The 23218-nt window shown below is 50.4% G+C and overlaps 1 protein-coding gene across 4 annotated transcripts in view; it reads left to right on the forward strand.

Annotated features, from left to right (window-relative positions):
• Nucleotides 1-23218, forward strand: part of Ten-m (teneurin transmembrane protein Ten-m) — a 324269-nt gene that overhangs the window by 86327 nt on the left and 214724 nt on the right. The gene's annotated exons all lie outside the window — the stretch shown is intronic.

Here is a 23218-nt window from a genome sequence, read left to right on the forward strand (position 1 = left end):
AGTATGCCGTGCACCGTCTACTACCGTGCGTTCACCGACCGGGTGTCGGTCTGGAATCTATTAAGCCGCGACATCTTGTTCCTGTTCGCGTCTGCCGCCTAGCGAGCTGCGTCGCAGCCAGGATATTAGCGTGGATGCGCGTTAATGGCTCGTATTGCCAGCGGAACGTTTAACCGTGATCGTTTATTTCGTAGATACGATCTACGGTCTCGCCGAACGAAAGGAGACGTAACGTTACGGTGATATATCCCCGTGGAATCTTTTCCGCGAGATGAGCATCTAAATGGAAATGTTCTCCGCGTCGCGCGAGAATGGATCGCAGACTAAAGTGACGTCAGCGTAGCTAGTCGCTCGGTCCCTTTCCTCCCTTCGCTTCCCGCCTCTCCCTCTATCCGTCACTCGGCGCGAAACGGGGAGAGAAGAAGAAAAAAAAAAAAGAAGAAAGAAAAGAGCAAAAGAAAAAAGAAACGTGGTCTGAATCTCTCCCCTTTTATTGACCGTAATGGGAAACAGGCGAGGTTCATAATAGACGTTCTCCACCGCGGTTCTCGATACTCCATTAAGATTTCAGCTGAATCAGAATGACTCTTTCTCTCCGTGGCGACTCGACGACAGGGAGACGGGGAACAGAGAGGACTCTCCCGGTGAATTTCGTTCTACGATAGCGTGACGAGCGCGCGTTCGTTCCGCGGGAAAATAGCGGACCGCGAGGGGGTTGTCGGCGAGAGGGCGGGTTCGCGAGGTCTCGCATCATCCATCAAACCAGCGCGATTTCCTTCTTCGCGGGATAAGTAATTCCGACCCCCGGGACACATTGTGCACGCATTATGCTCCGGGGCCAGTGTTGCCGCGCATAAATCGGCAATTACGTCCCGCGTCGGATTAGCATGACAGTGGAAAGCATCGCGTCATCCGCGGCGGAGGGTGCGCCTCCCGCTATTGCATCGAGCGTCCCGCGCCATGTGCATCGAACTGTCCCGGATTTACGATAACGCCCGTCGTTGATTCGTGGTTTGTCAAAAGAGAGTCGATCCTGGCTGAGAGAGCGCGGCGTCGCTCGACTCGAAATAAGTATTACACGAACGAACAATTCCCCGCGTCTACGGACCGCCGCAATGCCCGCCGTTATCCCTAACAAGCATTGCTACCACCGAGGACCGCGTAAATTAGTGCCTGTACCGCTCCTGGACGGTATGCAATTACTACGCCCACTATCATCGGCGTATGTATAATTACTACATGCGCTATCATCAATGGATATCTAATTTCTACATGCACCCTTACCAATAGGTGTGAAATTACCGAATGTACGGCGTATAAGCTGGCCGTTCAACTAACACGCTCGACGCGCGTCGTACGATCACTGAGTACAGCTGTCGATACGCGGTTCATTCAATCTCTGTTTCTCGTGTGTCGAACGTGGACATATCAATTTGAAATCTTCATCTTTCTTATATTTATTACGACCTCGGATAGCAGTGACTAATAGGTCTTCCTCTTCCAGACATCGTTGGCCACTTCGAATCAGAAAACATCCGATCCTTCGTTCGTAAATATCCTCGCTGTGTATACAGCGTGGCGAGTTATAAATTGCGAGAGGGAGAGAGAGAGAGAGTCGAGGAATGATTCAGCCTGCAGTGGCGATCCGCTACCCTGGAACGGAATAAATTCGGGCGCCGTCGTCATCAAGGGTTAACCATCGTCTGGCAGGAGGTTTTCATCCCGTCGTATAAATTAGGATTTTCGTCGGTGTATATAGTCGGCAGGCGTGACGAATTCCTCGATCTCGCCCGCGCGGAATCGTGGCCCACGCTAATGAGACGGAAGTAATCCCCCTACCCCCGGGTCTGTTCGTATTCATTCGTTGAAAGCTCTCCCGGGGTCGGTCATGGTTCCGGCGCGGGAATGGATTTCCCCGCGAAATTCCGGTCGCGCGCTCTAATCCACGTCGTTTCCGACCTTCGACTCGCCCCCGACACGCAAGGAAAACCGCGGTTCATTACGAACACCCCTACGCGCGAGCGCGAGCGCGCGTTTCCCCTTTACGAATTATCGTCTCGTTGATAATTACTCCCACCCTGTCGCCCTCTCCGTGCGCGCAATATTGCTTTCTTCTCTTTGAACGTTAATTCTGCAAGCCTCCACTGATCTCTGGCATCCTCGTCGCGTCCTCGAGTTTGAGCGAGCGATTATCCTGCGTATCCTCGAGAGACGCGGCTGCGAAAGACCCGCTGAAAGGGAGCAATTACAATTTTCTCGATTGATTTTACGGTTCAGTTGCACCGTTCGTGATCAGACGAGAGAATTTAGGCGATGGGAAGCAGATATCGTGCTTGGACACCGTTGGATGTAAGAAGGACCTCGATACGCTTGAAGTCTTCGCGTCTTTGTTGGATAATCGGTTTCACCGATGATAGGTTGAAGATATTATAATATGTCGCATAATTTTTGCGATAGAATTCGTCTAGGAGATGTTTGTATACGACCAGCAGCCGAAGACACCCGCCATTCGTTCCCCAGGCTTTTCCTTTGTCCGAGAAAGGAACAGGCGAACTGGTACCGTTCTATCCCCACCTGCGCATTCCGCATTTCAACCACTACCCTCAAGTTCGGCTGCCTTGAATTCCACGAGTACTGCGCCACGAGAACTTCTCTTTTCTCCGTCGGCATTATACGTTGCATACCAGTCGTTCACATATCGCAGACTATTAGTGAATAGTTTCTGTCAAAACTTGGGCCAACCGGGCGAGAAAACGATCCTATCGGTATGCGTCGAAACACCGTCGAAGGAACGAGTTCTGAAAACATTTCGTCTGTCCTTTTCTTCAGCCTCGAAGCGTTACGATTCCGACTGAGAACTTTCGAGGGTCGCGTTTGTCGTTGATTCGAAGGAACGATGGAATTTCGTGAGATTCATCAATTTCCACGGTAACACGTCCCGTATCGTACTGCTTCGAGTTTCGCTCTTTCTTATTACTTACATCGAGCCGCGTGAAATGTGATACTCGTAAAAACCCTCGAACGTCGGGCTTGACCGTCATGAATCACGAGCACTATCAAACTTGTACACGTAATCCGTTTCACGATTTCTAGAGGCGTACACTTCGTCAGCCACCGGTAAATCAAAAAGTCGCACACGTTCCAGACGAAGGGTTTCTCTTAAATTGAAACCGTTCAAACGAAAATAAAAAGCGGCGAACGCGGACGAATTCCAAGAGCCGCGGTAACGCTTCGAGTTATCTCTCCCCCGGGCGTTCATTTCGTATTTATCGCTCGAAAGCAACCGGAGTTACAATTTTTTTCTTATAGACAACGAAGATCGATCGTCGATGACAAAGCCAGCAGCGCAGTTTTGCTACGCCCGAGGAGTTCGTGATTTATGTTTCAGAAGGGAAACAACTTCGAAAAAGCGGGCGAAGACTATCGAGTTTCGTCTTCGCCACTTTAAATTAACGAGCGCCAACCCTTCGGGGAGTCCTTCGAACAATTCGCGCTGTTTCAACGAGTTTCATCATCGAAAGCTTTGTCAACGATCCGTTTGATCTCACTGCAAACACCTTCGTCGCGTTCCGAGCAGCTTCATCGAAAGAATCATTCCGCGGTGAAGGAAAATCGGTGGCGCACACAAGCAAGCAACTCGATCCACCAAATTGGCTCGCGAAACACAACACGGTTCGACGCTTCGCCTCCTAAATCCGTGCGCCCCGAATCAACCCTCCGGACGAACAATCTTCGACTTCAGCCGGTGAACAAAAATCAATATATCATTTGACGTCTCGTTTCCGCGCGTCTGCTGCTTAACACCCCGTACAATCGCCACCCTCCTCTCGCTTTCTCTCCCTCTCTCCCCTTCCACTCGACTCTTCGCCACGCTCTTACACGTTCTTCTCGTCCGGGGTTCCGTTTCGCGCCCAATTTACGGCCCATCATCGTTGCGGAAGAAGCAATTTCTAACTTAAATGAAACTCCCTCTCGCTCGCACGCCCACGCGGCAACGCAACCCCTCTGACGATCGACAGGGTGCACCGTGCTGTCTTCTGGCGGTTCTCCGTGGGACGTCATGGAAGTTCCTCTTCTTCTACTCGAGAGAAGACAGCGAGACCAGGCTACGCCTACACGCAACTCGCCGCATTCCTGTCAGCGGCGAGTCGAAACTTTCGCCCCCGCACGCGATTTAATCCACGACCTGCTACGAGGCCCTCGAAGATCTCTGTCCCATCGAGGCGTCGCGAACGATTTGTCGATGTCCAACGTTTCGTTACCTCGACAAGAGGTGCCGTTAGGGTTTGTCAAGCGATTTTCTTAGGCTGTTCTCTGTTCTCTACGACTGACACACCGGGCACACGAAATTGATGAGCACGGATCGGTTTACCGATCTTCCTCTTACGTGGACAGATATATTGAGAGATTAAAAAGGGTAGAGCCACGTCTCGAGGATGGCTTAATCCACATTTTTCTATGAATGTCAGAAATGTTAATCAGTGATCCAGCGAGCGTACCGTAAATACGACATCAAATGAACCGCAGGACGGGGATTGTGTCAATGTAGCTCTTACGGATAAGCGTTTCTCCTGTTCCGATTAACAACCATCCCGTAAATTGTCAGCGTACCGACATTCGATAAACCGAATCGTGTCTGGGTAATAGGATTAAAGCAATATGTGGATTAGCCTACTTTCTCTTAGACGTATAAGCCGAGAGCGCCTTCGAACCGTTTGCTAACTACTCGTTATATCGCTGTCAAGATCATGACGCAAACTTAGATTATCCAGAAACTAAACGCAACTCGTTACGTTTTCGGCCGCGCCATCGGCTCGCTGGGGAAGCTTCTACACTTTCGAGTATCTCCTTAATCACCGCGAAGGAATTCCATAATGTAATAACAACACAAAGAACACCGTGAGATACGCGACAGGAGGCTCGCAAGCAATTTCGAAGGGTTTAAATAATTCATCGTCTCTTTCTCGAAAAATGGTACTATCCCATGAAAAGAGAACGAGAGAACCTAAAGTCTTCTTCCGTGGTAATCGGTGGAAAAACGACTGGTGTTTCCCTCAATAAGGGACGCTTCTCGCGTGGGCGTCGAGCATCCTGGTGTTATCCCTCGCGTTTCGTTCTCCCTTTTTATCGACGATACAAATGGATACGTTGGTGCTCGATAATAAAACGGGCGCGTTGGACGGAGCCATCGCGTGGCTGGAAGTTCGCAAGATTGCTCAGCAGCCTCTCGATAGGGCCGAAACGGAAACGCGCGGAACTTCGATAATCTTCTCCGGCGGAGCGGCCCTCGGGCCCCAAGTTTGGCAATCAATGGGAAGTAACAGTTTAATTAAATACGGGGTAACCCTTCGTCGGCTACGCGCGAGTCTCGAAGACAGAGTAATCTTGGCCGCGTCGTCTGAAGGGCGCCGCACGCAGATTTCCGGGGACGAGAATTTTCGATGAACCCGCGAAATCGGCTCCCCCTCTGTTTCCCTTCTTAATCGATTCGGCTGCGGCTTCCTCGCAGTCAGTTCTCCCAGCGATTACTCCGAGCCTACACTCTCAGCTAACTTCAACGTTCTACGATTTTTGGTACGCCTCCTCAAAAACTTTCGAATCGATACACGCGAAAATGTGATACCGTCGATGGAAACGCTTGACGCGTTCGATCGATGAATTTTAAATACCTCTCAGCGTTGGAGGCGAAGGTATGGCGAGGCAGCGAATGCTAGATTCGCCAGAATTGAGCAACCCAATCAGGAAACCGCGGGAAGAGGAAGAAAATACCTTGAAACCCGCAGGAAGTTCGCCAAGCTTCCGAACACCACAGTGGCCGGTTACCCTTCGTTGCAGAGTAACCGTAGAGTATACCTCATCCTTTGAAAACGGATTATCACGAGTAACGAGAATAGTTGGCTACTAGTTAGCCGTTCTACAGGCTGATGGCTGATTATTGCCTATCGCGTGTCCGAAGAAATTGCATCGAGACCATCGCAACCCTTTCGAACTCGTATCGTTTCGCTTTCAACGACGCGCTCGAAATCGTTTGAAGAGAGTCGTTTCTCGACGCGCGCGTGTTTAAAAGTCGAGGCATAACGAGGCGGATGGTCTTCGACCGAGTTACGCGGTAGACGAGGCGTGAAATAGTCGGGAAAACTTGTAATGCCGGGCGATAGTTGACCGCGTTGCCTTTTATTATGGGGTCAGCGACGCAATAAGAGGAGCCGCGCGAATTCCAGCCTTCTTTTATTCACGCCATCACGATTGACCCACATAAAGCGCCACGGTGCACTCTCTCGCGGAGGTTCATAACGCAGGATCGTGTTTTAAGATGGTTGGATTGGAATAGCAAATGGGGTGTGTTTAGAATGGCCAAGGATATTGGGTCATCTTGTCATAGACTCTGTATTGTTTCTTCGAGCATGCATGCGCACGCGATTTAACCGTAATTAAATTGTTTACTCCAGTTTCTCGTCGACGAATCTACTTTTTGCGATCGACCCTGAATATTTCCGATAATCGCCGGAGAAATTTATAGCGAATCAATGAAACGCAACCAGACACGTCGGCTTCCTTTTCTCGAGGATCACCAGGGACGCGATAAAGTATCGAAGCACGGCAGTCACGGTCGAGTAACCAGCCCCTTCTCCTGCGACGCTCGTCCGTTCCACCCTCTTTTCTTCCCGCCGTCCCAGACACGCTCAACTGCCGGTGTCGCGAGTAACTTCTGCACCCTGGGGAATTTCCTTAAGGTTGATTTCGATTTTCGATGAAACTTCGCCTATCCCCCACTCCCGTTCGTCCTCGATCACCCGCCCCTCGGCTGTCGCGCCGAGCTGCAGGTGCCATCCTCCGCTTATTTACTAATCACCAGCCTCATTTCCATCCGCGCCGCGCGGAACTTCGCTCCTCGACTCAGCTGAATCCGATCTCTTGCCATCCACGCATGCACATTTCGCGCGAAGGCGCGTTAATTCAGTCACGATTCGATTATTTCTCAGCGTCGAGGTCTTTGACGGGCCTCCACTTTGCGCCTCGAGTAACGAGACATTGGCCACTCGATATTTCTCCTATTTCTCGGACTGTTAACGAAGGTTTTATTTAATAAGACATGTTCAAAGCAGGATTGTCTCGCCTACTCGATAACGCAGTGTATGCCGTTTCAGATGGATAATCGACCGGAAACCTGTTACGTCAATCACGTCGAGCGATCGTCGAATTCGAATCGGCGATTTGCTTGCCCTTGAGCGGTCGGGAACGGCGACGATCGGGCAGAAAATAGAGCGACCCGAATCTCCCTTAATATTACGCTAAGTGGGAAATGATGTTCTTCCTTTCTCCGTCAATAATCGAGAGAGGAGCTCTATTCTGAGGCTCTCGCTGCGTTATCACACTCAAGTTCAGCCTATGCATTATTCAGGGAGAGACCCGCGGCGGAGTGAGAGGGGCAGGAAGGAGGACACGAGGTAAGGGGGAGCCTATTAGCATGGAACCAAATTACTTTTTCGCGATAACGTCATTCGTAGAGTTTGTCGTCGCGGACGTTCGAGGCTTCTTCTTCCTCTCGTACCAGTTCACCGATATCGCGCGATATTCGCGAGCACGATCCTTTGCACCCGCGATCGACGAGGACCGACCAAGGCTCTCGTTAACCAGTCAAAGAGAACGTAAAAATAACCGGGGACAATCAGTCGTTGTTGCTCGGAAACACGGTCAGGTATTTCTTCCAGTTCCGTTTGTCGACGAAATAAAGCAAACAGAGCCACCCTCTGGCAGCCTGGCCCCCGCGCGACTCCTTCGATGCCCAGGCCACGACTCTGACGATCGTTGAATGTACAATCGAAGTCACGGCTGCGGGAAATTTAATCGTTCCTTCAGCGCACTGCGGCTAGAAATCGGTCCAGCGGAAAAATCAGTAAAAAAATCCTTTCCTCCACAGTCGATTAATCGATTCCGTTGATTCGTCGAGGAAACGGAGAGGGGGATGATGGATACAGATTTTCGAAGAAATTTCGAAGGAGATCCACGGATGCTCGAAACTGCGCAGACGATACTGAAGAGAAGGGTGGCGAGGGTTGCGCGCGCTCGGAAGAGAATCGAACGGGGGTGTATAGAGAGGAAATCAGCGAGAGGGAATACACACGTGTCGGAATGTAATTTGTTGTCTGCGAAAGACAATCGAAGAATTGGTCCTGACGGAAGGACAACGGTTCAGCCGGGGATCTAGCTGGATATTCGCGGAGCCAGTCAGCCACAAGCACGGGCGGATCTTTTCCGGCGCAGTCGGGAAACAATTTCAATCGCTCGGAACGTAGCTTTGATGTTTTCCAAGGATACCTACGCATTCCACCGACCCTGTGGACCTCGCAATTCGTTCGGCGAAGAGAGCCGGAACTGGCTGAGCTTCGTTTCAAACCTCCGAACGACCGTCTGCCAGCTGAACGACTACCACTGTCCGTGTTCCCGCAACGCACCCTCCCTCCTTCCGGCTAAGGACACACGTGCCATCGAATTTCTTTGCCCTTTATACCTGCCTCTTAAAATCACGGGGCACGAGTGCTTTTATGAGCGGAACGCAGCGGGACAAAGAGTTTAATTTGATCGCGTCCAAGTTGAGACAAATGCGCACGGAGAAGCCACCTTGGCGTCTCTCGAGAGGAATCCAAGGAGTATTCCCTGCTCTTTATTCCGGCTCTTCTGTCACTCGTCTTTGCCGACCATGCAAATATTTATTTCCTCCTTCTCGCCTGGCAAACACAGTCGTCCAGTCGATTTCCGCGACCGTCTAGAGCGGCGGGACCGAGTCCAGGGTATTTTATCGGGGTATAAACGTTCCGCGAGACTACCCTCTTCCCCTCCTCGAACGACGATGAACAATTTTTATTTCGAATCACACTCGCCGCTATTTTCGTCGATCGTCGGATTAGTAAGCTGGCTCGTGGACTTTCGCGTTTATACTTCGAGAGAAAAAGCGAGGAGTCAGGGAGGGGAAAAAAAAGAGGGGAACAAAGGATCTCGAGACGGAAAGTTTCGACTAGAATTTTCATCGCCATCTCGGCAACTCTAAGTGGCGGGAGCTTAAAAGCAGTAGTTTGCATGTTGCATGCCGTTCAATTAGATATTCTGTCTTCGTACTGCTTGCGCACTATAATCGTTGCGAGCTGGTATGAACATCTGACGTTCCATTTTCTAATGTATACAACGTTTCTATGCAAGTTTTATATCGCGAAGGGATGTTTCGATCGAGTTTGCGCGCGCAGATTCTGATTGTAAATGGCAGACACGGGTTAGTCTAGCGAGCCAATGGTTTTTAGGAACGTAATTTCCACTCGTTGCGGGCGTTTCATACGGAAACGAACTTTTTACGTATCTCGGTTCTATGCATCAACTCTTTTTTTCCCCCCCCCCCTCTCTCTTCTGGAGAAGTTTTAAAAATGGCCGTAAAAAATTTAACAGAGAGCAGTAACAAAATAACTACGAATAGAATAATTACTTCCTTTACAATTAGAACATTCCGCCACGCAGGCCCCGGCACTTTTTCTTTTAAATGCACGCTCTAAAAACTCCCTCGATGCTCTCTCCCCGTTTTCTATTCCCACCCCGTTTCCGCAACACACTGGCCACGCTGAAGAACACGGCCTCGACTCGGCGCGCACACCGAGAGAACGCTCGCTGGAACCACTCTAAAGCGTTGACCTTATTTTCTGAATATCTTAATCATATTTAACACACCAGAGGCTACATTTACCAACCAGAATAAAGGGAATAAAAAAAAAAAAAAGAACTACCAGCGACACGAGTGCTTAAAGTGTTATTGAAATTTGCGAGCTGAAGTGATATCTTTCCGTGCGATTCTCTCGCCTTTTCGACTCGAGTGCCGTTACTAGAATTATTGAGGAGCGCCACGGCTGGAAAATGTTTACTCCAGTCTCGGTGTACGTCGATGTTACTACTTTTCTTATGACCGACACCTTTTTATCGCCCTTCGAACCGCCCTGAAATCCACCGTAAACCACTCAATCTCCCTGGTTCCGAGTCAATAACGCTCCCAGCGAGGAAAGTATAATTCCCCCCTCGCGAGGATGCGTTCTCCAGCCGCGGTCGGCCGTCAATTCGACCGAGAGGGCCGTTACACTTTATCGAGCTGAAAAGGACAATAGCGTCGAATGCCAAGATACACGTTGGCTCGCGGAACGGCGCGGATAATAACGTCGCGGCCGTTTCAATACTTCAACGGCGGTCTTTATGCGTCTGCGAAGTTCTTAAACGTTCATGCAAAGCGCGTAAAAGCCCGACTGGGGGGCGGCGGAGGCGGAGGCTCGGCCCGCGGGGCACTAAATTCAAAATGCAATAGCATTATCGACGGTATTCGTCGCACGTTCGCGATCCCTGCACCGGCAATCGGGGAAACCGCCGTAATGGCAAAACCCGTGAGAAGTCGCGAATACGGGGAAATAACGAAAGAATAGCTCGATGCCGTGGCAGAGGAGAGGAGGATGTGGAAGCGAAAGCCACTGGGAAGCCAGTGCTTACCTGGAACGGGGTGAACGGGTACTCGTGTCGCGTACCAAAGGGTGGCGATGTTACGACGTGGTTCCCGCGGATAGCTAGCGATCGTCTCGCGTTCGAATACGTGACTGACGACGACGGGAACTCGGCTCCTCGTGTTCCTCGAATACGTCTGATCTGTTGCGGTTTGGTAAATTACGATAAACGTTCGAGACTATCTGGATTAACGTTCTCCTATACCGTGTCGATGCTCGCAATTTACGAGTTACTAAGAAACACGGTCCTAAAGCCGCGAGAAACAGCGAGGATCGTTGTAGACAGGATTTTTAAGGCGCTAGAACGACTGTAATGGGGAGAGAAAAGCGTCGAGGGGAGCGACGGTGAGCGAAGATGGTAAGAAAACAAATTTCGTTATTACCTTCGATGGCCGCGGGGCACGATGAAGCGGAAGTTGGAACAGGATAAGGGGGAGTCGAGAGATATGAACAGGTGGTGCAAGAATCCATGTCGCGGACAGGTTTTATATATTTCTCGCCAAGTTAGAAACTTCTCAGCTTATATATACATGCCTGTATAATCTCAAGAAAAATCAAACATAAATGTACAACTTCCTTCGTGCGTCTCAAACACACTTTACAAGCATTCACCGGTAACGAGCGTACTTTTAACTGCTCGAGCGTGGACGGATCGATATTCGAATCCACCACCGAAAGATACCATAAACTGAATCCAAAGCGGACTTATATCCACGCGGTTGAACGGTCGAACAAAATTATGCGCCTGTAAAGCGAACCGAGGAGCGAAGGCTCGATCCGTATATTCCAGCTCGCTAACGCCCCAGGGGGGGTAGGATACCCCATTCGGTTACTTTAATTTCAGGCCTTCGATGGCGATATTTCACTACGGGTGCGGGAACAACGATTTCGACCCGTAGGATATTACCAACCAACCCTGTGCATCCCCCTCGAGGTGGTTTCTTTCGATGTTCAACGGTCGCGCGCGAGTTCTCCGTCACCCTCGAGGATCGATGTCGATCATTGTTCCCGATGGTACGAAAGATGCGGAGAAATAAGCGCGAATTAAGTTCCGCGATGACGATCGAACGCGATACTGGTACCATCGGAGAACGTAAGACGCCGCGTCCGGTCTCACGAGCAACGCGAGTCGTTCCCAGAGCGTCCGATCGGCTCGTAGAATTTTTCGTCTAAGCAGCTGTAATAAATTGGAGTGCATGGGTGGCCGCGCGCAGTTATCGTGCATCGTTCCACTCCTCCGCGCGAGTTCCTGCTCGGCCGACCTTTACACTCCGCGTCCACCGTCTCGCAGCTGACCGATAGGGAAACAATTTTACTGCGACCAGGAAGAGCTTTGTCTCGTTGGACGTCGAGGTAATCGAGCCTCACCCACGGCCGACTTATTCAGTTTCCTTGGGAAATTAATAAACACCGCGTCTGGGAACCGATACCACCGATGGCGGAAGTGTTCGCCAATTGTATGGACTCGATGTTTATTCTGTAAAATATTTTATACAGATTGCACGTGGTTTCGTAGTTATTAAATTTGTTCGTTCTGAGAATTGGCATCGTTAGCTGTCTTGCGATAGATGTCTGAAAAGCGTACACCCCAATGCAGCAACCACCCTAATTTCGAACGTTCACCAGTCTGTCGTTCGCAGGCTGTACGGTAATTTCGTTGATCGCGTTAATGAGAGGAGAAACGAGTGCGAGATATCGTGCGAGATGGAAGAATGTCGGTGGTGGATCGATAGATCTCGCGGTGGACCGATCAAACGTCGACGTGCCACCCTATTAGCGGTAGCACCTTAGGGGGTGCACGCAACTTGGCTCTGATTCCCCGTCACGAAGAAATCGGGCATGACTGCCGGCAATTATGAGCCCGTCGATTAATAAGCGTAGCCCCTACTGCGTTAAAGCCTTCAATTATTGAAAGTAGACGGGTGTAATTATTTGAGGAGCATAAAATCTACATTTCAAGCGATATCGTACGGAGATCTCAGGCGGTAATTAACCTGCGACCGCGGAATGATTCATCTTGACGTTGATATCTTACGGAAAAATCGAAGGGACGATTTTTGCTGGAAGGTTTTAAGTTCGTGCTCTATAAAAAATTTGTTCATTGATATGCTGTCACGTTTACAGATATCAGGAGACTTCAGTTCCGATGAAATTCAGGTCATGTATCGGTTTTAGTAACGACCTGAAACTCTATCCTCCCGTTACTAAAATATCCACTATTATGTTCCATCATTCCGCTTCAAATTGGGAGCTTATCTTCGTTCTCCAGGAACCGACTAAGGATGGTACGTGGGTATAATGCCCAGTTATTCGCGACTCGTACAAAGGATTTCGGATGCCCCGTTTCCCCCACGAAAATTAAGAGGAACAGGGTGGAGCGGCGATTTAAAAGGCATTCTTTAAGGCGAGCACATAGAACGTAGACGACGAGGGGATCGAACGAGTGAAAGTGACAAAGGTGTACGTAGGTAGGGAAACTGGAGGTACACCGTGCCTCTCCTCGAGGCCTTCCATTCTTCCCCTTTCTACGTTCCCATCGTCCGCGTCACCCTCGTTCGCCTCCAACCCTCTCTCTCTCTGCCCAATCTTGCCCTTCACCCTTGCTCGACTTCTTCTGTCTCCTCTGCATCTCCGCGTCTCCCCCGTTCACTTTCTTCGTTTCAACCATACCACGAATCCAGCGGCCTCCTTTCTCCCAGACACCTGCCATCGCGTTCGCGCTTGTTGGCGGGGATATAAACGAAGCGTTGACTATAAAATAATGAAAATTTATAGACACGACCGGCGAACGGGGACGGGAGCGGCGCGCAATTTGTAGAGCTTTCAGGGCGCTTTGCTCTCGGCTTCTGATGAAAATGGCGGAGCAACAGTGACAATTACCAGGGAGCCTTGTTTCAACCCCCGTCCAGCGCCGTCTTTTCCCCCGCGTCTCTTCTTTCTCAGTCTCGCAGCCCTTGTTACCGCTCGGTAACTCGATAGACGCGCCCGTTTCCACCTTGCTGCGCTTGCGTTTATTACTCGTACACATCGCGCATTCTCTGGGAACGAAATCGAATTAACGGCGCGATTAAATATCTGAATTTCGCGGAATTTTTCATACCACGCGGAACGTACTGGCTGGATCGAGGCGGGGTAGCTCATGATTTCTAAATGGAAGCGTATCCGTCTGACCTCGACGCGAGATAGTAAAATCGCGAAACTCGAATACGAACTCGCATAATCCTAATGGGAAGCACTCTCCGCGATTCCGAACGCTGACGGAGGCGTTTCGAGTAATGGGGTTAATTAAGAACACCTCGTATAGTAATAACAATATTTTAAACCCCGCGAGACACGCTCGAATTAATTGAATCGCTTAATTAAAACAAAAACAAAAAAGAAACGAGCCGCTCCTCGCGGCAACAAAGTGGCGAGATTAATTCGAGGGGCGCGTGAGTTCGTGCGTATTCGCGGATCCAATAAGTGATTTTTATATTCAACCAACGTCGTTCGCGAATAGTTTATACTCGCTGATGGAATGAGGAATAAGAGGTTTCTTCGCGGGCGAATGCCTTCGATACGCTATACACGCGGATTTAAATGCAAAGCGGATGTTGAGCGTCCAATATCCGCGTGTACATTTGCTCTTCTCTTCCCACTTCTTCTTAATTGTACCACATCTACATTACCTTCCCTAGTGAAATTAAAATATTCCCTGTGAAACATCGAAGCAGCTTCTCGTGTGACCCAAAAGCAACAGTTAACACCGCGTTACATCCTGCTCTAAAAGTACCACCAACACTCGAATCGCCACGAACTCCCCACGACAACCCGCGTTCTTGAGGTTGCCAGTGTAACGCGATGGACAAGAAGCGAACAGAACCCCGTTAATGGCTCCCCGCAGGATTTCCTTGCCACGCCAAGATGCCTATCAATCGCGTCGTTTACGCGTGCCCCTCGTTCAACCGCTCGCGTTACTCCCGAGAGGGAAGCGATACCCCAGCACGACGTAACGCAATATCCGCGCGGATTCGACGCGGTAATATTTCCGCGAGATCCGTTAACGACGCAACCGAGATTCCTCGCGGCCCTCCCTGCGCGGCTGTAAATACGTTTCTTTTGTTCGACGGGGTTGGAGGACGACGTCTCGGCTCGTCCCCGAGGAAATCGACACCGAACACGCTCGTCGGCCCTCCGCGTCTTCAGTTTTCCAACTTTTCGACCCGAGGACCTTGGGAAAATAGGGGTTGAGGGTGGCGGCTGGGTAGCGCGCTGTAGCCACTCTTCAATTTTAGAAGGTGAACGCGTTTAATATACAGCACGCGCGATGGCGCAGCGTTCAGAGGGTGGCTTGGAAAAATTGAGGGATAGATTGGTTCTTTCCATCGCACGCGTGGGTAATCTGTGCCGTGTTTTTAAATAGAATCGCATGCACGCGGATGGGTGGTGACTGTATCAAGGTTTGGAAGTGTTCGAAACTGCGACGAGGTCTTCTGGGCCCTCGGAACTTCCTAATCCTCATCTGTGCGCCGGTATCTCAGCTTCTCTATTAATCGTAGGATACCCGAACCTTTAGAAACGGATTATCGCGTGTAATGAGAATAGTTTGCTGCCAGTTCAGCCGCGTCCGATTATTGGCTAAACGGATGATAAAAGAAGACCACGAAGCTGGTCGACCATCGAAGTTGTTCACTCTACACAGCCTCTCGATGCTTTCGCAATTTTTTTCTCCACTCTTCTTCTTAAGAGGAACTTTTTTTCTGCGCCCCCGTTTCGAGGCTACGTCGACTCGACGGGCGTAATAACGGAGGATACGTGTGAGATTACGAGTTGACTAAGGTTGCGCGATACGCGTTGGGGAGAGGGTGCAACATCGTTAAACTGTGCCTAGCTGCCGTCGACACGCTTTAATTTGCACGCGCCGCATCGGGGATCGCAGCGATAATTACGTGATCGCTGTCACATGTCTGGGATATTAAAATGGCTGGCATTAATTAAAGGCGAGGGAATTACCGATTTCCCGCCGTCTGGCCCATCGTCGGAGACGTCTCCAGCGATCCACCCGCGATTTTTAACCGACGTGCTACGCGTTAGCGGAATATTTTTTTTTTTTTTTTTCAAAGCCTCGCACGGACAATTTTCTATCCTCGGATACGAATCGAATTTTCAGAGATATTATTAAATGGCGCGAGTAACCGTAACGGAAGCTAGAAACTAAATGGATCGCCCCGGAAACTGGACGCAGTAGTGGGACGTCCGTTTGAGTGAATGTAGCTGTCGCAATAATTTAATAAGAAATCTCGCGAGAGCGCGCGGCACGATTAAAAAGAGACCGTGACAAATCGACAGAGATCCAGAGGGACGCGGATGATGGATCGTCCGTGGCGCAGATGGAATTTTTCATCTTGACCGTTATAGAACCGAAGGTAACGTGGATTCGGTACGCGTTGAAGCCGATTTTTCGGTATATAAATAAGGGAGGCGTATTACCATACTCGTCCCACGATTAAATGCAAGAGCTCCCGGTTAATGGCATTAGTCGTAACTCCTCAGAATAAATACAGCGGAGCGGAGTCCCTCGCCGGGGTCGAAACAAATGAAACCTCGTTAAGTCGAGCCGGATGGATCTACGTTCGCGTTATTCCAAGACGCTCGATCGACGCGAACCCTCGCATTCGAACGTCGCCACGCGAACATCTAAGAAAGGAACCTGATCGCCTGTACCTGTCCTCGATTCCTCTTGCCTCTATTTTTTCAATTGCTTGCGTCTAATCTCGACTCTGATTATTTCACGTCGAGAAAATGATAATTTTGCACGTCGCTTAAGGGAGATTGACGATCGGTTCCCAGAAGATTTTCAGGAGATCGTAAAACACTGTTTGCCCACGGTTAGCGCGAGCTACAACTCACGTCGAGGCTGTAAAACGGGAATAAATGTTTCCAAGCCAACGAAATCGAGTTAATAAACCGATACTTACTTAAACTCCGTGAGCGATGACTAAGTAGCAACAGAAGTTTCCTGAACAGGTTATAATTGAGTTACTGGCCGCGAGGCCAGTTTCTTCTTTTCTTCTAGTATCGTTCGAAGGGGCATGGCCTCATAGATTTTCCAATAAATTACACGGGACGCAATGAAAGCATTTGTTTCCAGTGGTCGATCGATCCGCAACGTTTCATCGAACTCGTCTAACTATACCGTGTTCCCTTATTAATATCTATACAAATGTATTATACTTTCTTAGTGGTTAATGTGTGGATAATCAGACGAATTGTTATCTCTGATAAATACATTACGAACGAAGTATCTGATAGTTTACAAAGCCATATGGAATTCACCTACTTTCGCGATGAAGCCATTCTGTTTGTACAGTTTTAATTACGGAAACAACGGAACCAGCCTGTGAAACAGAATACCCGAACGAGCCGATCCTCTGCTTAAAGTTACGCAACGATTGAATGGAAATATTTAGAACGCAAGCACCGAACACCGAGGCATTGAGATATTACCCGCTTTTTATTTGATACTCGTAATAAAAACCTGTAAAAAGTTGTTACGAGCCATTATACTTGGAGCGATAGTTTGGTCGTAAAATTGAATTTTTGTCTTCTTGCGCACCTAAAAAGGCCATAAAATTCGCTTTACTTTTAACAGCCCCGATAGGTACGCCGTTGAGCCAATAAATCGTTAACACCCCCGCGCCTTATAGCTATAAATATTTTCCAGCTCGGATAACACCGTAAACCTGAACGAATTTATAAATATTCGAGCCTGATATACGATTAAAAAACCGTCTTCTGGCGCTACGGAAAAAATCGGTTCAAGATAGACAATTCTGGCAATCGTATCGCGAACTTAGAACTCGATGCACTATCGATACACACGAGAAACGATCGTACCAAACGATACCAGCGATACCATGCGCTACCAAACGCGCCCCTGAATCCTGAGCGAGAAGAAAATGGCGGCTCGCGATTCAACGCCGCCTAATGAATCTCTCGCGGCGGATGATATGGGCTCGCCGCGAAAAGGGCGGAAGCATAAAGGGACGTTGTCATTCACGAGGCTGTATCGATCAGTGTTGGCGCAGCACGCCGGGACGGAAACGCGTGGGAGTTAATTAACGAAGATTTTTCCTGGCCGGCGCGCGGGACCACGCCGGAACCGGATGCCTCTGTCGTCGTTCGTGTTATTCCCTACCCCGTGGCTATCGCGCGCCTATCTGACTCCGACCGTGACTCAGCTGGGCACCGCCATTTAAACCCCCGCTGAAGGGGGTTGGCGGCGAATAATATCGCGCGGCGGATCGGGCCCGGTGCATTTCGAAACCGGCGAGAGATCCCCCGACTCATTAACGTACGCCCTTTGCTTCCAATCTGGCGATACCCGAGGATTAATAACGTCGCGTTGCACGTCGCGCACTGGCTGATTTAATTCGACCTTTTCATTATTGCTCAGCCTGTCACACGGTGGCGTCTCGGTGATAACGTCACGCTAATGGACCGTACGATGAATAATTACGTTCGTATCGTACTCGATACACGGTACGAAATTAGATAGAGAGAGGACGTTTATCGTCGAACGGAGAGTTTCGATCGACAACCGAGAGAAGCGTGCGACTAAGAATATAGAAATCGAAGAGAAATAGACGATGTATCGGAGTAATTCCACGTATCGTCTTCTGTCGTCTGTCACGGCAATCGAGGCGTCCCCAGAGATCCTCTGTAAGAGCCGCGTCGGTACGCGTCGCACAAAGAAACAGTCCTGCGCCGGAAGTGCGTCGAGTAGCAAAGGCTCCCGTTGACCAATTCATCGAGGGATCATTACACAGACCGGGCTGTCGTTGACAGTGATGGTTAAACGGCACCCTTGCGGCGCGTGCCGGTTTTCCAGGGCGCGTGTGCCCGCGTGCGTTCACCGTGCGGAGCGGGCGACAAAGCGGCGCGCGTGCCAACCCCGTTAAACAACGGAGCAAGTGACAGAGGCGGCGTTCAAGCGCGGCGGGAGAAAGCACCTGGAAAATGGAGGCGAGAGGCGCGGGGGCCGCGCGAACCGTCTACCAATCGTTCACTCGTCGACGCTTCGATAATAATCGTAAGGGGCTTTCCGGACTTGGAAACCGCCAATTTCCTGGCTACCTGCCGCGCAACAATGCCACGTTATTACGCGGTCGTAGCCAAACGATGATGGGTAGCCCGTGAACAGCCGCGTCTGCGTATCGAGCCGCCGCTACCACGGCTAAGAACCATGGAAATTCGCGCGGAAATCGAACGCCTGCGGTTCGATTTCAAAACCGTGGCGAAGACTTCGACGCGCCGTTTGTCAATTGCTTTTCTTCGAATTCGAATCGCGCCAAGAGTGTTCGTCGAATCAGAGAAAATTCCGTGAAAAGTTCTAACGTAGATCCTCTCGTCCGATGTATCGAGAATGGTTTAGGGTAACGATCGCAGATCGGACAGGGAGAGATAGTCGGCTGGCTCGAGTACGAAAAAGGGAATCGATTACGAAGACACCGCCCAGCCCTGGGGGGAATTAATTGAATCGATCAAAAATGCAAGACGCGGCTCGAAAGGCCGTAGACGTCTAGACCAGAGGCAGTTTGGGATCGGTGCCAAAAAACACGGGCGTGCACCGCCTGCGTCGCCGCCGTTGAAAAGATCTTTATCCATCGAGTTGCGCGTACATTCTCGCGTATACATCGGCTAGGATGGAAGAGGATTGGCAAGCGCCGCCTTACGGGCGATTCGGTTCGGCGCATAAATACGGCTCGGCTGGTGGCGTATGGTCATCCGGCTGTTGTGAATCGGTCAAACGAACCGTGGAAAACGGTACGGCGATGCTCAAACGTAACAAATTGCGGGACGAACCGAATCCCATGAATTCTATCAAGTCCCTTCTTTATTGGCGGAGTACCGTGCCCGGTTATCGGCGTACCGTGGAAGGAACTGCGACAAAGAGGGTGGTCGCGCGCGCCCCCGTTTCCGTCTAGTCGGACTCCCGTCGCGAGCTGCCCCTTTTCTTCGACGCGGTGCATCCGAATCTTGGTAAACGAAATGATCGTTGAAAAAAATGGTCGCGACGCGTCCTGAGCTGCGCGAAATGTTTGCAAATACGTGTAACGCGCGAGAGGCAAAAATGGTACGGTTCCCGGGAGTATTTTCTTGGTAATCTATCCGTAAATAACGCGATTTCATATCTGGCTACGTCTGCCAAAAATTCCGGGGCGAAATCAAATTTCGAAACGCGGCAATTCACTCGGCTGCCCCCGGGGTTTCGCGTTTTTATCACTCGCATTTCCATCCTTCCCAAGGAAAATTCTTCTGGTTATGCGCGCCCGTTCCGATCGAAATATCACGCGAGCGGCGGTGGTACCTCTGAAACGGATTTCGGGACCGGAACGTTCCGCCGCTAATGAAGGAAAAATCTGGAATTCCACCCGCCGCCGCCAATTTCACGCGAACTACGTCCCGTTTCGTTTCGATTAAACTACCAGCGCGCGGAATTCGGCAAGAAAACGTGACCAATTTGGCGCCGGACAACACCGACGGGCGGGCTATTCCCGTCGAACGCGAGGACGACCGTGGTTAGACCTGGCCCCGCGAGAAAGAGCTCTACGATTGGCCTTAACGAGGCGCGAAACGAAAATCTGCCCGCCGTTCGATGTACCAGTCGGCCAGTGTTCCCGGGAACTGTTGAATAAATTGCCGAAGTTTCGGACCCGGGTTTCGCGCTGCCCCCGGGGCGTATGTGGGTTAATCGACGTCGATGAAATTCCGAAATGAAATTACGAGTACCATGACCGTTCCACTATCAATGAAATTCCTGACCCGTGGCAGTGGACAAAAATTGCCGCTGCGGTGAATTCTAATTGATTCGGGATTTTTCGTTATTTTTACACCCTCGCAACTTTCCTTCGCAGTCATTTCTCGCATCGACGAAAGCGACTACCACGCCGCGTAAAATTTGACATTTGAAAAGTTTCCTATGCTATTCGAACGAGCCTTTGTCGCACGCGTAATACCAGCAGGATATCGCGAAACACTTGATGCGTGATCTATCCAGTATTAATTCCTTTAGGATATCATTGACCATCGCCGTTGATCTTCCGAATTATAATTATAATCACAGCGTTCTATAAAGGATTGTATCATAAAGTGATTAGCCGCGTATTATCTGCGGTATCGGAATAATGATCGGTATTATTCAGGCAGATATTATTATCCGTTAACGGGCATTGTATAAATTAATACCGCGCGGAGCCCCGTTATATTTTAAGTTAACATGTTTTTACATCGCCGCCCATTATTACCACGACTTATCCGCCGTCGCTCTCGACGCTGTCGGCTTTCTCTGTCGCGCGTTCGTCGAACCGTTTTTCAGCAGGTACGCGAAGGTCCGCTGGAGGCACGGTTCGATCGATCGATCGAGAGAGAAACAGAGGGAGATAGAAAGAGAGAACGCGGAGTTATGATTATCGCGAGGTACGGCGCAACCGTGACTCATTAGTTCCCGATTTATTCCGAAATATTTCAACGCGTTCCTCGATCAATGCCCACCCTGGCGTACCATCGTCCCATCGACGGTCCGTTCGGCTGTCCGTCCGACAACCTCGACAAACGAGGAACGAGCGATTTATCAATTTTCAAAGCGATTGTCCCGCTGCATAAAATATCATTCCGCCCTGTCCCGCTTCATCCCCCCGCCACGCACCCTATTTACCCCCACCGAGCTGAATGGACCGGCGGCGATCGCTCGGGGCTACCAGCGGGGATAATAATTATTATTTCACGCAGTTAACGAATGAATTGTGTCACGAGCAGCGCGCGAGCCAACAGGCTGAACGGAGAGAAAGGTGGAGGAGGGTAGGTACAGCGGGGGTGGGAATAGAAGAGAACCGGTGGGCATCCCGTAATTACCGTCGAACGCGAAATTCACCGTTCTTGATTGGCGTGCGTCGCGTCGCGTCGCGAAAAATCCGTCCCTCGACTACCAGCTCAAGCAGTTACGTCATATCCCGTCTGTTTCGAACAATGCCAGCGCGCAGCGACGCTCGGGGGTTGTTCCGCGGCCGCGTCCCGCGGAGCGCGCGATCGCGCGCGAAATCATTTCGATGGACAAAAGTGATGGGACGAGCCGGTGTGAATTATTGCCCCGTTCCATTTGACCCTGTTACCGAGTTTCCGGGGGGCTCGAGCCTCGCTGTTTGACGACTCGTTTTAAACGAGCTTCGTCGAGCTGACGGGGTGTGAAGTTTTTTTTTTTTTTTTACAGACCTCGCGTTCTCCGCGTTACGAGGTCCAATGATGGTTTTCGGTGGGACCACGATCGAGTCGAGTGCCTCTATATTCGCCATGTACAAATCGAAGTTCCCTTCCCCTGAATAATCGTAGACGAGCTGTCCTTCTTAACTACTACGATGCTATCTCGAACATTCGATCTGTGAACAAACGCGATTCCATTTCCACGCGAGTGCAGCCAAAGAAGAAGAAGAGATCCAAGACCGTCCTAAGAAAAGGAGAGCAGACGCCAATGCTCGAGTCGAATCGTGGCACCAGATTTACAGTTCGTTGGCCCTCCCTCGACCACGTGCCGGTCGACAGAGAGGAAAGGCAGGGACGAATATTTTAACGATCGCCGCGGAGGGAACACCCGTGACTACGTGTACCGATCGATCAAGATTAAAGCCTCTAAACGAAAAATCTCTCGATCGTCTCCGCGAGTCGAAGAAGAAGGCGTTCCAGCGTGGCTTGTAACTAAGTATGTACGTCTACCAGGTAAACGGTTGTCGAGCAACGGTAGGAGGGGTCGAGGGTCCTCGCTGACGACGGCTGGGGCCCGGGATCGGTGCCTTTGAGCGCGTGTGGCCCGTGGGACCCCCCGTTGGGCGCGCCCCGTGGCTCCACGCGAAACAAGAACGGCAACAGACCGAGGAACAAGCGCGCGCCGGCGGTCCCTCGCCCCCACGGACTGTTACGAAAGCTGAAAATATGCGTTTCGGGTTTAATAGCCGCGGGTCGCGACCCTGCCCTTCGTCTCGTCGCGGCGCGCGTTAATACGAACGATAAGTCGAGGAGGGAGAGAAAGGACAGCTCGGACACGCGCCTCGGGGCGGGCGTGATTTACATACTCGCACGGACGATGCACCTGGCCCGCGCCAGGATTTTACCGCGCCGGATCGAGAAACTTTAAATAGCCGTTTCACGCTCGAGGCTCTCCCAGACGATTATATTGTCACCTCGCTACCATTTTCCATTTCGCGTAACAGGTTTACCGAGGGCCGATTATCGAGAACCCCGTTCGAGATTGGTCGCGTCTCAATTCGGATCTTTTTCCCCCGTCGAACGAGGAATCCACGTTCGCGGGGTTCTTGTCCCCGGGTTCTGGCGAACAATTTTGACGAGAAATTTCATATCTAAGACGCGTATTGTTCGGGTTCCCGGATGGAGCGAAATATAAATTGAAATTCTGAAATATCCTCGGCTCTCTGACGTAGCCAGGAACTAGGTCAACTGTCGTTAATAAACCGGAATATTCTGAAACGCTTTCCAGGACGACTCCAGTTTCCGAAGATAACTTTTGATGAAAGATTTCGTCCCGAGTTTGCTATGCGCGATAGATTTAAATTAGATGGAGTGGTAAATTATAATTCTCGATTGAAATCCTTAGCTGCGAAAAGATGCATCGAGCGGCGAATTAGAATCCTAGAGCGTTCACA

This window comes from Xylocopa sonorina, chromosome 4 (assembly GCF_050948175.1).
Source record: "Xylocopa sonorina isolate GNS202 chromosome 4, iyXylSono1_principal, whole genome shotgun sequence".
NCBI classification, from domain to species: Eukaryota; Metazoa; Arthropoda; class Insecta; order Hymenoptera; family Apidae; genus Xylocopa; species Xylocopa sonorina.